Below are 17,170 nucleotides of genomic sequence, written 5' to 3' on the forward strand. Positions count from 1 at the left end.
CTTAACTCTTCTCTTATACTGAAGTTTTGTTTTTTTTTTTAAATCTTAATTGGAGTATATAAGCAAAACCCATCCTATGCACTGAACAAAATTATGTCCTAATGTGTTCATACAAATGTTAATTGATGTGCCAATGGATAATGCCATGAGTGCATTAAAATTATAAATTAAAGCACCTGCACAAACTTCTGCAACATGTGAACCGTAAACATGTTGAGGGATTTTGCAACAAGAATCAGAAGTGGCATGCTGCATGAGACCAGGAATTCAGGAAGTCCAGCACCTTGTTTTCAGAATTTACTACCATTTCCAAGCTGCTGTTGTTGTTTAGTCGTTTAGTTGTGTCCGACTCTTCGTGACCCCATGGACCAGAGCACGCCAGGCACTCCTGTCTTCCACTGCCTCCCACAGTTTGGCCAAACTCATGCTGTTAGCTTTGAGAACACTATCCATCCATCCAACCATCTCGTCCTCTGTCATCCCCTTCTCCTTGTGCCAAGCTGTATAAGCCAGAATTCCACATCAAACTTTATAGTAGAAAAATTCCACAGATTAATTGTGCTAAATTATGTGATGAAGTCCAAATACAGGTTGGTTTGTTTTTATTCCTTTAGCCATTTCCCCCATAGAATGCATTTTAAAAAAAACCCTATCATAACTTCAGGGGCAGAAAAAGTTGTTTATTATTATTATTGTTGTTGTTGTTGTTGTTGTTGTTGTTGTTGTTGTTGTTATTATTATTTATACCCCACCCATCTGACTGACCACTCTAGGCAATTTCCAACAAATATAAAAGCATAATAAAACTTTAGCCAGCTTCCAACAAATATAAAAGCATAATAAAACATCAAACATTAAAAACCTCCCTATAAGGGGCTGCCATCAGATGTCTTCTAAAAGTTGTATAGTTATTTATCTCCTTGACATTTCATGGAAGGGTGTTCCACAAGGTGGGTACCACTACTGAGAAGGCCCTGGTGTCCTGTAACTTCCCTTCTTGTAGTGATGGAACCGCCAGAAGGTCCTCAGAACTAGATCTCAGTGCCCAGGCTGAAGGATGAGAATGGAGACGCTCCTTTGGGTATAGAGGGCCAAGGGGTGCAGGAACATTTCCCTATTAAGACCCATAGACTCAAATTCTAGGGTTCTGAGAGAGGGAGGAAACCTTTTCTCTATCTGCGTCTTCAGCACCACAGATAATCTTGTACACCTCCATCATGTCCCCTCTGCACCTCCAACCAAGCACAGGAAATTGCTTGGACAATTAGTTCAGCATTGCTGATTCGTGCAGGGAGCTGTCCATGGGCTAAGGTAGAAATCTTTGCCAAAACCCATGACCTGAAATTTTTGGAGCTGCCAGTCAGGGAAGTAGAGATAGATCTCACACAAGGACCGCATGTGCTTTTCCCAGTGAACTAAGGCTGCTCCCCCAGAGACTTGAGAGGTAAAAAGCACCATTATGTGTCTCACTGTGTATATATGAGGATAAATTTATTTTTTTGTATCACAGAGATGGGAAAGGACACTGCAACTGTGTATGTGTGTGCTGTAGATTCCGGTTTTCTTTATGGCTATATTTAGCGATAATATGAGCTTTCTCCTCTGACAACAAAAGGAAATCTACTTCCTTCCATTTTCACATTTCAAGGTGTTCAATTGCTAGTTGATATTATTTTTAAAAGATGGTTTTTAAAAATATTTGCTGCACAAAAAGCAACATCAATTTGGAGAAACATAAAAGAGAAAGGAAACGAGTCCCAGCATTTCTTCCAGCTGATGCAGCTTGCCTCTGCTTGAGTGAAACAAATGGTATGGGGCATTGATATTTCAAATAAAGTGGACAACCAGTGCCGATGTGAAACAAAGCAATGGCATTTATCCAGGTTCTTTGGACTTTCTTTCTTTGCTTTCCTTTAGAAAGGCAACATAGCTGTAAGAATTCTGAAAGCACCGTTCTTTCCGTCTATGCATCCTTGCACAATGCTGGCACCTTCTCGCAGCAAGATTGTATTTTTCTATTATAGTCATTGCACTAAAATGAAATTTACATGAGGATTTCCACGTGGGCACCTAAGCTACGCATTTTGATTTGCGCACTGTGTACAGCATGCATTCTAAGTACCTGCCGAGGTCTTTATTAATATTGAGACACGCGCTACGTGATTTCAAGGGGCTTACATTTAAAACATCGTACTGCAAACACGAGGTGCTTATTAGCAATAGATAAATTGAGCTGCTATGTTCTGAAATATAGTGAAAACACACACACACACACACACACACACAAACAAACACACACATTGAATCTTAAGGAAGATTGTGTAATGTGTGCTGTACACCAGTCATCAGCTGGAACCAGTGAATTTCTTTTCGGGGGAGGGCAGGGGGACACATACCCCTAATTTTGTGAATCATTGTACTTTTGTCCATTTACTGTATTTATTTTTCCTGATCTGAACTATAAAATGGTGATTTTCTTGAATCAAAATGACAGTACCCCTAAACATTTTTTTTAGGGAAAAAAACACTGGCTGGAACTATTTAGAATAAAACATTGATTTATAGTTACAAAACACGGAAAGTTGCTGGATAATGTACAATAAGCACCAGCCTTGCCCTCAGGCTTTAAATACAGCACTTCCCCATATATCAGCCTGCCTGGTCCATAAGATCTTCAGGGGTGGCCATTTTGGAGGTTCCCCTGCTGAGTGTAAGCCAGATGTGGTGACTCAGGACAGGGACTTCTCTGTGGTGGCTCCCCAGCTATAGAATCCCCTTCTTTCAGTTGTACAGCAAGTCCCATCATTATTCGGTTTCCATGACTGGTTAAAGATGTACCCCTCCCCCAACACCACGGGGGGGGGGGGTTCTCAAAGCCAACAGCAATTTCATGGATGCCCATTTGCTGTATGACACGGTGGGTTTCAGACTGGTTTTAAACAGCTACATTGCATTTTATAGTTTTTATATATACGTCCTTTGGTTAGTAAAATGCTCTGGGTTCACACGTGATGAAGAGGGATTTCAGCATTGAATGAATGAATCTAAAAGCTGAAGAAGGGACACTTCAGGGAGGGAAGAATAAAAGAGAAGGAGAATCAACCAAGGAAAGCCAGGTCAATAGAAGAACATTATCTCATGCAGAGTGCAAGAATCTGAGAGGGATAGACCACTTGTCAAAATGGTCAAGGGTCTTTCTTCCTCTCCTTCTGTAGAGCTTCAGGGATGCTGGAGGATGAAAAGGGTAACTAACCTAGATACAGGTTCAGTGGTACCTCGGGTTACAGATGCTTCAGGTTACAGACGCTTCAGGTTACAGATTCCGCTAACCCAGAAACTCTGGAACCTCAGGATTCTGGAATTTACAGCTGTCAGTTCTGAGGGAAGGCAGGCAAGGACCCACAGCTCAGGTGGGGCTTGTTAGATAAGATTTGATGTGCTGTGACATGTACTCAACTATAATGGTACCTCGGGTTACAGATGCTTCAGGTTACAGTCGCTTCAGGTTACAGACTCTGCTAACCCAGAAATAGTAACTCGGGTTAAGAACTTTGCTTCAGGATGAGAACAAAAATCGTGCAGTGGCGGCGTGGCAGCAGCGGGAGGCCCCATTAGCTAAAGTGGTACCTCAGGTTAAGAACAGTTTCAGATTAAGAACAGACCTTCAGAACAAATTAAGTTATTAACCCGAGGTACCACTGTAAATTTCAAGAGAATGACACACAGAAGGGCAGGGAGCTAAGAAGGATTCAACTATAAATAAGATGCGGCAGGGGAAAATGTCATACAGCCTTCTCCATCCTGGTACCCTCCTGACATTTTGGATTACAACTCCCATCACCCCTAGTCTGCATGGCCAATGGCCAGGAATGATGGGAGGGTCTGAAACATCTAGGCTGCAGTTGGTTGGGAAAGGCCGGCGAAATGGAAAATCTAGACACATTTCTCTTATCCCCTTAAGGAATTCCTTCTCTCTGCTAACAGCTTCCCATCCCTATTGAAGGGAAGAGGAACACACCAAAGAATGAGTCTAACATGGAGAATGGACACAGCAAAGGTAAGCATCTGTGAAGAAGATAAATAATCAAGTTCCCAGGTGAAAATGTAAAAGTATGTAATATAATGTCGGCATTGAAGGGCTTGCTTAATATACACCACTATGCTGAACATTATCCAACCCAGTTTCTAATGAAACAGCCAACAGAGAATATCCCCCAGGCAACAGGTGTTAGTCAAGTAAGTTTTGCTCACAGTAAACCTACTGAAATTAATGGACATAATTTTCATTAATTCCAATACATATATTCTGGGGAAAACCTGGATGACTACCACCCATTGTTTGAATCATGACTTTTCTGACACAACAATATTTGCCCTCTAATGCACATCTCTCCACTCTATTTTTCTGCCCTCTCGGCCAGTATGACAACATCTGCAAAACTCTAGTTTTGCAGTCACGCAGATTATGTAATGTTGTTCACCCTTAGTCTAGTAAGCATAAATGACGGGTAGGAACTAAGAAACATTGACCTCAGTGGACATCTGTTAATGCCAGCACATAATCAGCCTGATATATAATCCAGTTAAGCTGCGGTATTAAGATTTATGTAGATTTAGTCCCATTGACTTTCAGTACTTTGACTTAACTGGCTTGTGGATTGGGCTGTTAAGAGAGCACCCAAGAGGAATCAGAGACACAGCACTTTTACAAATGAGGCATGAACTCCATGGCATCGGAAGAAAGAAAGGGTTTGTATGAACAATGCGACAAACAAGAAATTAACAGATGCAGCATCTGTTTAGAAAAAAATAAACACAATAATGGATTTGTGTGTTTTCTTTGGGGGTGGATCCTTAACTTTGTGTGTTTGTCACTTTTAAATTAATGAGCCAACTCTTTGTACGGATCAAGGGCTTTCAAAACAGCCACTTTTGCTTCTTTGCAAGGCGGCAAAGGGTTGAGCGAGGGAGAACAACACACAGCCAGAGCCTCACCTGCTCTTTCTGCCAAAGCAGTTCAAAAAGGCAAGCGACTTTTTAAACTGAAGGTTCTTCATCAGTGGAAGACAGTTGGGATAGACATGGCAAGTCAAACTCTGGCTTGGTGTACAAGTCTTTGTCTGCGTGTGGACCACATTGTTCAAACGGTGCCTTCAAACTATAGGGAATCGAAGTGCACATCCTATTGACTCTTAGCAATCAAATGGAAGCGTTGATTGGGAAACCTCATCATCAGATGAGTCCTGCTGGATTGAATGACAGATTTGTCTAGTCTTTTGTTGTTGTTTAGTCGTTTAGTCATGTCCGACTCTTTGTGACCTCATGGACCAGAGCACGCCAGGCACTCCTGTCTTCCACTGCCTCCTGCAGTTTGGTCAAACTCATGTTGGTAGCTTCGAAAACACTGTCCAACCATCTCGTCCTCTGTCGTCCCCTTCTCCTTGTGCCCTCAATCTTTTCCAACATCAGGGTCTCTTCCAGGGAGTCTTCTCTTCTCATGAGGTGGCCAAAGTATTGGAGCCTCAGCTTCACGATCTGTCCTTCCGGTGAGCACTCAGGGCTGATTTCCTTCAGAATGGAGAGGTTTGATCTTCTTGCAGTCCATGGGACTCTCAAGAGTCTCCTCCAGTACCATAATTCAAAAGCATCAATTCTTCGGCGATCAGCCTTCTTTATGGTCCAGCTCTCACTTCCATACATCACTACTGGGAAAACCATAGCTTTAACTATACAGACCTTTGTCGGCAAGGTAATGTCTCTCTTTGCTTTTTAAGATGCTATCTAGGTTTGTCATTGCTTTACTCCCAATAAGCAGGCATCTTTTAATTTCGTGACTGCTGTCTAGTCTAGTCTACTCCTAACCAACAAGCTTTTGCCCAGAAGCCCACAAGCAGGGCTTGAAGTCAACAACCCTTTCCCACTTCTGCTGCCCTGCAAACGGCGTTCAGTGGCATCTTGCCTCTAAACACAGGGATTCCATATGGCCATCATGACTAAAGGCCATTGATAAGACTTATCCTCCATGAATTGGTTTAATCCACTTTTAATAAGAACTCTGTTTCCATCCCCTGCATTCATTGGACCCTGGCCAGGGTAGCTAGCCAAAGGAAGGGATAATCCATAGCACACAGACGATGGTGGGGAGAAATATTTTTGTGGGAGGGGAATTATGATGGGCAGAATAAGTTGTCTGCTTCTAAATATTTCCACCTAAGTAAGTATTTCACCTGCCCCATGTCAGAGATAGGGATGCTTGAGAAATGGGATCTTTGCATTCTCTGATGCAAACAGACCTGAGCTAAACTTCCGGAATTAAAATGCAGAATGGATTTCACACTTTGTTGGCTTCCACGATACTTTGAGATAAAATATGTTCATCAGATGTGTATTTTCTAAGAAAAGGCATTCAGAATTATGTATTTCAAGATGAATCTTCATATGGATTATTATTTTATTGCAAATTAAGGTGGCGATGCGATGGAACAGATTTATGAATGAATGCGTGACAAAATGACATTCACCGAAGGTAGAGTGATTCATCCATCCCTTGCAGAGAATCAGTGCAGAGAGCAGTAATCCAAAAGTATCTGTTTTTAAAATTAAAAAAAACCAAGTTGAGTGCTGAAATTTCCATTCCAAAGCCTTATGAGTCCAAAGGCAGAAGTGAATCATACAGCACTCATGAAAGATGCTGAACTCAACCTTCTATAAGGATAATTTCACAGTTGTGAGAGAACCCAAGAATGTGCCTCTCTTCATGCTCTTTCTGTAGTGTATTGACCTTCTTGGCTTGCCATACCAGGAATTGCTGAGTCAGCTCTTAGGAGGTGTGCTGTTTCAGTACAATTCTGCAATGCAAGCAGCAACTTGTTTCATTGCTTGTTCCATCCAAAACCCTATTTTACATTAAAGTTGTTTCTGTGTCTTTGTGGCCTTCTCTTCATTATACTTTTCACTTTCAATCTAGACAAAGCACACAACAGGGGCCTTCTCAAATATTTTCTTGGGGAGACTGAAGACCCCTCTGCGTTGGCTCCTATGGATGGCTGAGACTTAACTTTCCATAGCTACTAAAATACTTGGGTCTTAGGATCTTTCATCTTGCCCTCCCCCCACACTTTCATGCAGATCAGACCTAGGATGGATCTACACACAGGGGAGAAAACCACTGCAAATAAGTCATAAATTAAATTGCTAGAACAAAATAAAAAAAACCCTATGTAAAACCTCACAGAAAATTTTGTGCTCTACAGCGCCATCTGGTGTTGCATGTTTATAATGCATTCAAAACACTGTTATTTTGACTAATGTAGCTGGGCCCCTACAGACATAGAAACAGTTTGAGCTCTTCATAACAACCCTTAATAATAATGAAAGAGGATGCAAAATGGTTAAAGATAGTGCAAAGCCACTGGAAAAGTTTAAGTTCACTTCCACACATCACTGTTTTGCAGAAGGGTATGGCATACAAATACAAATTGGGAAAGGAGTACGACAAGGCTGTATATTGTCTCCCTGCTTATTTAATTTATATGCAGAATTCATCATGTGAAAGGCTGGGCTGGATGAATCCCTAGCCGGAATTAAGATTGCTGGAAGAAATATCAACAACCTCAGATATGCAGATGAGACAACCTTGATGGCAGAAAGTGAGGAGGAATTAAAGAACCTTTTATTGAGGGTGAAAAAGGAGAGCGCAAAATATGGTCTGAAGCTCAACATCAAAAAAATGAAGATCATGGCCACTGGTCCCATCACCTCCTGGCAAATAGAAGGGGGAGAAATGGAGGCAGTGAGAGATTTTACTTTCTTGGGCTCCATGATCACTGCAGATGGTGACAGCAGCCATGAAATTAAAAGACGTCTGCTTCTTGGGAGAAAAGCAATGACAAACCTACACAGCATCTTAAAAAGTAGAGACATCACCTTGTCAGCAAAGGTCCATATAGTTAAAGCTATGGTTTTCCCAGTAGTGATGTATGGAAGTGAGAGCTGGACCATAAAGAAGGCTGATCACCGAAGAATTGATGCTTTTGAATAATGGTTTTGGAGGAGACTCTTGAGAGTCCCATGGACTGCAAGAAGATCAAACCTCTCCATTCTGAAGGAAATCAGCCCTAAGTGCTCACTGGAAGGACAGATCATGAAGCTGAGGCTCCAATACTTTGGCCACCCCATGAGAAGAGAAGACTGCCTGGAAGAGACCCTGATGTTGGGAAAGATTGAGGGTACAAGGAGAAGGGGACGACAGAGGATGAGATGGTTGGATAGTGTTCTCGAAGCTACAAACATGAGTCTGACCAAACTGCGGGAGGCAGTGGAAGACAGGAGTTCCTGGCGTGCTCTGGTCCATGGGGTCACGAAGAGCCGGACACGACTAAACGACTAAACAACAACAATGGCATACAGGCAACAGGGTGCAACAAACCCACTTTAAAGGTGTGGACTTTCTGTGATAAGGAAAGTGATGGGAAAACACACTTCAAAGTGTGGGGAAATGATTGATGGGAACAGATCTGGGCTGCGTACATACCATACACTTAAAGTAACCCCCCCCCCCGACTCCTGGATACTGTAGTTTAATTATCAGATCTACAATTCCCAACACTTTCAACAAACTACAGTTCCCTGGAGTCTTTTTTTTAAAGGTTTTTTAAATTTATGGTGTGTATGCAGCCCAGGTGAGTTTCCACAAAAGTCTCCATGCAAAACAAATCAGGCTGGATGCTCATCAGGAAGCAAACATAAAAAGTTGCCAAAAATTTACTCTATATGGCTTTTACACATTACGAAGATTATTGTGACACTGATAGTAAATTAATAAGTTACATTTCAATCATCCTGAAAAGCCAGAGATTTTTTTTAAATTTATTTCACAGATGACAGCACTCCAAGTAGCCGGGTATATTTTACTTCCCTAATGAACGTGCATGCCATAAAATATGCCAGTCTAATATGCTAGAATAAAACAATAAATATGCAAATGTGCCATACTTCAATACTTTGTGATATATGGTAAAGCAAACCCTAATCCATCAGACTTTTCTAATTACAGCTTCCCATCTATTAAGAAATACATTAGAACATTGCTAATATAAAAATAATTGCCTTGGTGGAACACATTTTATATCACAGCAGGGCTATATTTGTTTATTTTCTTTCTCATGAAAATTATGGTCAAAACATTGCTGCACATATGATTGCAACGTGGAGGTGGCTGGCTGAAGAGTAATTTCGGCAATTAAGTACAATTTTGTAAACTTCTGAAGAGAAATTACCTTTCAGATGACTGCATTCAAAGATAAGCGTGTGGCTTATTAAGCCCTCCTAGTAGTATTTTCAAACAATTAAACGTTAAAGAAATTAATAGCTTTAGTGTCAGTCAGCAATTGTTCGCTAACTAATCAAAACATTGTGCTTGTTTCCTCAGAACCTGAAAAGGTCCTGATATGAAGGCAGATCACATAGCAGGTAATACTCACAATGAGTGGAAAGTTTTCACAAGCTTTGACATGGTAGAAAGAGTCACAAATTAAAAGCATATTACACAGCACACTTCAAAGGATTTTACCTCACTTAATTTAAGATGCCAAAACTAAAGCTAGTCTGCAATTTTATTCTGACATTTCATCTGTCTTGCACATAAGGAAGGGTTATCACGACCCCAAGTCCCTTGCTCACTACAATTATTCAGGCCTACAATTTTACTTTTGAAAGGCTCGTTTCTTTGCCATTTCTCGCCTCTCCTCCTCTCCCTCGGTGCACCAAGTCAGCATGATATTAAAAGTGATCTGGTTTATTTAAGAAATGATGGTACTTGACGGTCATCTCTGAGGACAGATTAAGGTTTAACTCTGACGCTACAGATTAAGTGTATTTAATGTTCCTGAAAGTACAGGCTGTTTAAAACCCAGTTAATGAAAGTAATTTGCTGTAGGTATTTGGATTCTTTGTATATATCTAAATACCCTTGTTCATTATCTCTCCCTCCCTCCCCCTACTTTCAGAGTTTGACTTGCTCTCCATGGCAATTTTTAGTGGATTCTTTATGCATGCGTATCAATTGAGGAAACACCTCGACATTCCAAACCCATGGATGGCGATAAAGTACAGTGAGTTCTGCCTGTGTTCCTCTTCTAGCACAGGGGTTTATGAAATCAAGTCTCTGCATTTCAGTACTAATAATATTTCTCAACACGAGGTGGGGAACCTTTTCCACCTCCAGGACCACATGCCAATGTGGATACACTTCTGGGGGCCCCATGCCAATAATGGGCAGAGCCAGAAAGTATAGTAGGTAGGGACAGTACCCCCCAAAATGGGACAGGCCAGAGCAGAAAAGTGTTCTGGCTTAAATTATCTAGAAGAAAGAACATCCTGCTTCATTTTTCACTGTGCCTACCAGTCTTTGCTGTACAACACCCCTCGTACCTACGGGACCGCCTCTCCCAGTATGCCCCACAGAGAGCCTCAAGGTCCATAAATAGCAACACCCTAGTGGTCCCGGGCCCTAAGGAAGTTAGATTAGCTTCAACCAGAGCCAGGGCCTTTTCAACACTGGCTCCGGCCTGATGGAACGCTCTGCCTCATGAGACCAGGGCCCTGCAGGATCTGATTTCTTTCCGCAGGGCCTGTAAGACAGAGTTATTCCGCCTGGCCTTTGGCTTGAAGCCAATTTGATTCCCTCCCCCTCTTTCTTTTTTCTTTTTTCTTTTTCCTTTCTCCTCCTGTGATGAGGCTGCATTTTAATATTTTATTTTAATGTTTCAATATTTTAATGTTGTATTTTTATCTTGTTTTTAAGTTGTATTCATTCAACTTGTTTTTATTATTGCTTGTTAGCTGCCCCACTGCATATAAGACATTATGTAAATGGTTTTTTGTTGGTTTTTTGGGTAGCAGGCACAACTAATTTTCTAGAAAGCATATGAAACCAATTCCTTTCTGACTTTACTGTGCTACACAGAGAGAAAAAGAGAAATAAAATCTAGCATACACAAAAAAACACCCCACACCCCTTCCCCCCCCCCCCAAGTCCTTAAATGAGGTGTGGGGGGAGAGATATGATTTATTTGAAGAAAACTAAACACTGCCTTTGCCAATTGTCTTAACTATACAGAAAGAGAGGTTGGGGATGCCTTTAAGGAAGGAGCAAAGCACACGGCAATTTTATTTTGAGCACAGTTGGGAAACTAACCAATTGTTTAAACACCAAGAACTGCATTGGATCACAGGAGCTCCTTGTGTCCCTCTGCATTTAAAAAGATCCCTTAAAGACTGTGATTGTGATTACTAATGTTTAAAAGCCTCTCTCACACTATATTCCCCCTTGGCGCTTGACAGATGCTGTTACAGTCGACCCGCCACCCCAAAGTCTTTTGTCTCCCTCATTTCTGCCTCAGACATGCTAGCATGCTGGAACCTCCTTTCCCTAACTCTCCCTAAAGTCAGGATGCTTGCGGGAAGCAGTGAAGGTGGGTGGAGCGGTTGTAAACTAGCAGAAGCTGTTTGCTGCAGAAGAGGAGGACAGAGGTGGAGTTGGCCTGTACTGAGCAAAATATGGAGCAATGAGTGGGCTCAAATGATGCCTCTGATTAAAGGAGATTTCACAGCTATTTTAGGCGGTTTGCTCTGCAAAGCAGCTCTGCAAAGACTCAGCAGCCACGCATCCCATTCCCCTCCTCTCAGCTGTTTCTCTCAGTTAGCTAAACAGCAGGGATGAGAAGATTGCATGAGAGGCTGAAACCGCCCCACTCCACAATCTCTTTCCTTTGGCCACTGATGAGCTGATTTGTGGGAAGCAGTGGAGAATTTAGGAAATGGGTGGAGAGGCTGGGGAGAGTGGGTGGGGCTTTGGAGGGTACTGACAAACCAGATGGGAAGGCTTTGCAGGCAGCAGGGTCCCCCTCCCCTCACACTGCCTTGCACTCAGAAAGTTTCTTTTATTATGTACCATCTGCAATAACAGGATGACCATTTTGCATGCATCTCTGCAAACGTAAGAGAAATAGCATTTGTTAAGTATATGGCTGCACTCTGTTAACAGATAAATGTAGGGATGAACCCAGACTTAAGCCTCCAGGGTCTCAGTATATGTAGTATAAACACCAACAACTGGGAAACACTGGCCTGTGAGCGCTCCAATTGTAGAACAGCCTTTACCAAAGGTGTCATGGGCTTTGAAGACACTCGAACTCAGGACGAAAGGGAGAAACATACTAAGAGGAAGGCACACTTGGCAAACCCTCATCGTGATCAACGCCCGCCTGGAAACCGTCCCCACTGTAGAAGGACGTGTGGATCCAGAATTGGCCTTCACAGTCACAGACTCACTGTTAAAACTGTGTTTATGAAAGATAGATCAATCAATCAATCTTTATTACGGTCCAGAGACCCAACAAATCGTTACAAAGCAACGCACAATTCAGACAGCCTACCTCTGGGTTAAACAAGCATTTTGTTCAGACTTAAAGATAGGGATCATTGGTTCTTGCAACCACCAATAAAAACTTCACCACTGCTAATGTTCTAGCGTTTGTCCAGTCTTCCAGTAGGAACCTGACATAGTGAGCCTCTGATTTTCCTGGGAAAGGTACCAACAAGGGTAATATCAGTTCAGCCCTGGCTTGCTCATATTTCACACAGGGCAGCAAAATATGTTTTATAGAATTGATGTCTTGAGCACACAAGCAAAGTTTATGAAAGACAATCTTACTCGGCTACAAGTGATCGCCAAAGAAGAAGAAAGGAGATATGTACAGTTTGCCTTTCATTCACCAAATAAGTAAATCGCAAGATACATACTAATTCCGCCCTGTGTTCTCCAGTATTCTTTTTCAGCGTTTTGCTTTCTGATCATGAGAAATGTGATCCAATGGACAATATCTTGGACTTAGCCATGCGTCCCACCTTCAAGTCCCACCTTCACTTTACTGTCTCTCAAAAAAGGACTCTTCCTGAGATTGTTTTGAGGACAGGGATGCCAACGAATAAAATATTAGGAGGCCCAGGTAAGCCCCACCCCACAGAATCAATCACATGATGTGGTGCATGCACATCATTTAAATGGCAATGCCCATCAACATTGGGAGGGCAGTCCCCTCAAATATTTTATGGGGGGGGTCTGAAGGGACCTTGACCCCTAGGAGTTGGCTCCTGTGTTTGAGGATGAAAACTATAGTTGCCTGTGTTAACAATATGCTAAAGCATTGCTGTTTGCTGTAGAAAAGTAATAGCCAAAGACGGACTAAAACTAGAACAGAAGATGTGATATATGATGCTCATAATTACACAGATGGAGCACATAACTCTGTGAGATTCATCATAAAGTAAATATAGCCCCACAGCTTTGGAATAGAACATGTAATATCAGGTGTGAAATTTAAAAATAATAATAATAATAATAATAAATTTTATTTATATCCCGCCCTCCCCAGCCGAAGCCGGGCTCAGGGCGGCTGACAACACTAAAATAGTGCAACATTATAAAAACATCAAATAATTAATTAAAATCAAAATTGATGGCAACCATAAACTAAAGTATTGTAAAGATTGCCAAAGGAGGGAGTCAGGCTGCGCCCTGACCAAAGGCCTGGTGGAACAGCTCTGTCTTGCAGGCCCTGCGGAAAGATGTCAAGTCCTGGAGGGCCCTTGTCTCTTGTGACAGAGCGTTCCACCAGGATGGAGCCGCAGCCGAAAAAGCCCTGGCTCTAGTTGAGGCCAGCCTAACCTCTCTGAGGCCTGGGACCTTCAAGATGTTTTTATTTGAAGACCGTAAGTTCCTCTGTGGGGCATACCAGGAGAGGCGGTCCCGTAGATACGAGGGTCCTAGGCCGTATAGGGCTTTGAAGGTTAAAACCAGCACCTTAAACCTGATCCTGTACTCCACCGGGAGCCAGTGCAGCTGGTATAGCACCGGATGAATGTGACCCGTAAGGAGTCTCGCTGCGGCATTCTGCACCCGCTGGAGTTTCTGGGTCAGTCTCAGGGGCAGCCCCACGTAGAGCGAGTTACAATAATCCAGTCTGGATGATATTCTTACGCTCTAGCACGAGGGTGAGGGAGCCGTGGCCCTGCAGATGTTGTTGAACTTCAGCACCTAGCAGCTCAAGACAGCATGACTGATGTCAGGGAACTGACATCAGAGCGGGAGGCGAAGGGGAGGCTCCTAGATGATGCTGGAGAAGGACCCAGCAGCAGGGGGAGAAGCAACTCAGTGGAGGGGGAAGCATTTAAGCGCAACACCAGGAACAAAAGTGGGCAGATGGGGAAATCGGAGAGAGGGCTCACGGACTCTTCACTGGAACTCAGTGAGGAGGGGACAGGTCCTCCGCTACCTACGCCCTCCCTGCGCAGAAGGCTCCCGCGCAGTGAGAGGCGGAGGAGACTGGGTGTCAAACAACTCTTATGTTGGAAGAGATTCAAGAAACGCCCACTGACGGATTCTGCTAGTGACTGAGACAGTCATGATTAGAAAGGGCTGTGCAGTCAGAAAGGTTTAACAAGGCAAATTAGCCTAGAGAGGCACCAGTTTACGCACGAGTAACTCATATTCATCACAACTGATTATCAGGGATTATGGGAGTCAGGGCTTTTCTTTCAGCTGAAACTCCCCTAAAAAGAACTTTAAAAAAAGCCCTGATGCGAGTTATAGTCCAACAACATCTGGAAGGCCAGAAGTTCCTCATCCATGCTCTAGTTCCAATCGTAGAATTCCTAGAAGGATGTGCACAACCTCATGCTATCTACAAAGTCTCTTGGATGGAAATGTCTATCTAATAGTACACAGTTAAACAAGGTTCATGCATGGTGTTCCTTTTTAAAAAAAAAAAATATTTCAAAACCAAAAAAAAATTACAAACATCAAATTCAATGGATGGATTTTGAACATGCGTGGTCTTCCTTATTCCCAACAAATATACTTCCCAGCCTTTGCTAATGCTTTGGTAAGTAAGTTTGAGATTCTTTTCTCTTGTAATTCAAGTCTTATCCTTTCATTTCCGACAAATAGTATTTGTGCAAAACGGCACAGTGGATTGCCAGTAGATTGCAAGTGGAAGGTGTGCTTATAAATCCATTGAACTTCATTAGACCCACGCGGTAGTTCACATATTTCTGACAAAATTAAATAACACATTTTGGGAGTGTGTGAATTTTCTGTCATAGGTAATTTTTCATGTCCTCTCACACAATGAAAGTGTAATATTCTCCGTAGGTGCCACTGTAGTGCACTTTAATGGTAAGTAAAACCCTTCTTTAAAAAGAAAAGAAAAAAAAGAAAGAAGCACTAATCTCATCTCACTGAATAGCAACCTAAAATTAAACTTGTCAACCACTTGAGCGTTGGGGACAGACATGTTAAAGGAAATTGCTGCCTCAATTAAAAAACAGCTACTGCATATTTGAAGTTTAATCAGTAAGAAAAAGGATGACAGTAGTGCAGTGTTGAACATTTATCCTGTATTTCTCCCTTTGCCATTCTCCATCAATTAATAAGAAAATAAATTGCCTAGGATTGTTTGCAAGCGTCTGTTCTTCCATTCTACAAATCATCTCTTCAGCGTCCAAGATGGCCATGCTTTGAATAAAGTCCAGGGTCTTTTTCACATAAGGAAACACAGGCAGCCACAAACATGCAGCCTCCTTAGCCACCTCACGATAAGGCAAGTTCAAAACCCTGCATCCATCAACCTGCGAATGAGACAGAAAACAGAACTGTCTTTTGCAAAAGAAGACACTTTCAACACAGCTCTTCATGGCACTTCCTGGACACAGCCACCATATTAAGCAGCATATGGGGAGACTAGAAAAGTCACTTCCTAACAAGCTATCTTGAATTCTCATTAGAGACATCTTGGAGGACAATTCAACGGATGTTTGGCATCACATACTTTCCCCAATACACTACAGCTATAGTGAGGTGGCCTAAGTTCAAGGTCAGAAACCTCATGCGAGCATCCCCATACAACCAAGAGTAACAATGTGCTTTTGTCACCATCGTTAATGGGATGTGTTCATCAGAGAACAGCATGAACTTTGGTCTACACACGTCGAGTAGAAGAATAACATAGACTCTTGAGATGCCGGTGTTATTATAGGGCAGGTGGAGAATATTTGTTCCGAATTCTATCTCAAGTTTTTAACAAAACTCAGTGAATCAAGCAGAAAAGCCCAAAACCACTCTTCTCACGGCTAATTGTTTTGTAGATCTAGACAAATGCTTATGTAAAGGAGCATTAGAAAGTGTACACCTAAAGCACTAGTCTGTTTTTCCCCTTCAGCACTCTACTTCATCCTACTGCATGTGGATCAGGCCTCACCTTGGATCTATTCAAAGGAATCTGGCTAAGATAGCTACCACCTCCTTGGAGGTTTTGCCAGTTGCAACACTAGGGCCAGGAATATAGAGCTAAAGTCAATGTTGATGGGGATAGTCATCTTCCCCCACAAGGATTATGTATTGGCACCTGGGACATCCCAGTTGTTTTTGGACTTAAACCACCCTCAGACCCAGCAGCATAGCCAATAATCAGGAAAGATGGGAGGTGTAGTCCATCGTTCTGCCCCACCTCCATCGTTCTGCCCGGACCCTGAGGTCCAGCGCCGAGGGCCTTCTGGCGGTTCCCTTACTGTGAGAAGCCAAGTTACAGGGAACCAGGCAAAGGGCCTTCTCGGTAGGGGCACCTGCCCTCTGGAACACCCTCCCACCAGATGTCAAAGAGAAAAACAACTACCAGACTTTTAGAAGACATCTGAAGGCAGCCCTGTTTAGGGAAGCTTTTAATGTTTAATAGGTTATTGTATTTTAGTGTTTTGTTGGAAGCCGCCCAGAGTGGTTGGGGAAACCCAGCCAGATGGGCGGGGTATAAATAAATTATTATTATTATTATTATTATTATTATTATTATTATTATACCTGAAAGATCACAGGTTGCCCATGGTTTGTTGTAGTCTGAGCATCAATGAACAGAGCTCAGTGGAGTGGGAGGCCACCCAACCACTGAGGTGTACTTGCCTGCAGGCAAGTCAGTATCCAAAGTCAAGTCCAATCCTAGGGTTGGGCAAACAGAAATTCACATGGTCAGATGGTCCAGGGGTCAGGAAATCTGATGGCCAAAGGGTCAAGATGAGCAGGAAGCAGCAAAGTAGAGCCAGGAACTACAAGTGGTGT

General features: G+C 42.5%; 1 long non-coding RNA gene across 1 annotated transcript; it reads left to right on the top strand.

Moving 5' to 3' along the window:
• Positions 1-3,380: 3,380 nt before the first annotated feature.
• LOC308486794 lies at positions 3,381-9,466 on the top strand. The gene is made up of 3 exons (XR_013991316.1): positions 3,381-3,410; positions 3,985-4,057; positions 9,431-9,466. It is a non-coding gene; the product is annotated as an uncharacterized lncRNA (long non-coding RNA).
• Positions 9,467-17,170: the final 7,704 nt, after the last annotated feature.

This window comes from Podarcis pityusensis (genome assembly GCF_964106645.2).
Source record: "Podarcis pityusensis genome assembly, chromosome: 10".
Taxonomy (NCBI): domain Eukaryota; kingdom Metazoa; phylum Chordata; class Lepidosauria; order Squamata; family Lacertidae; genus Podarcis; species Podarcis pityusensis.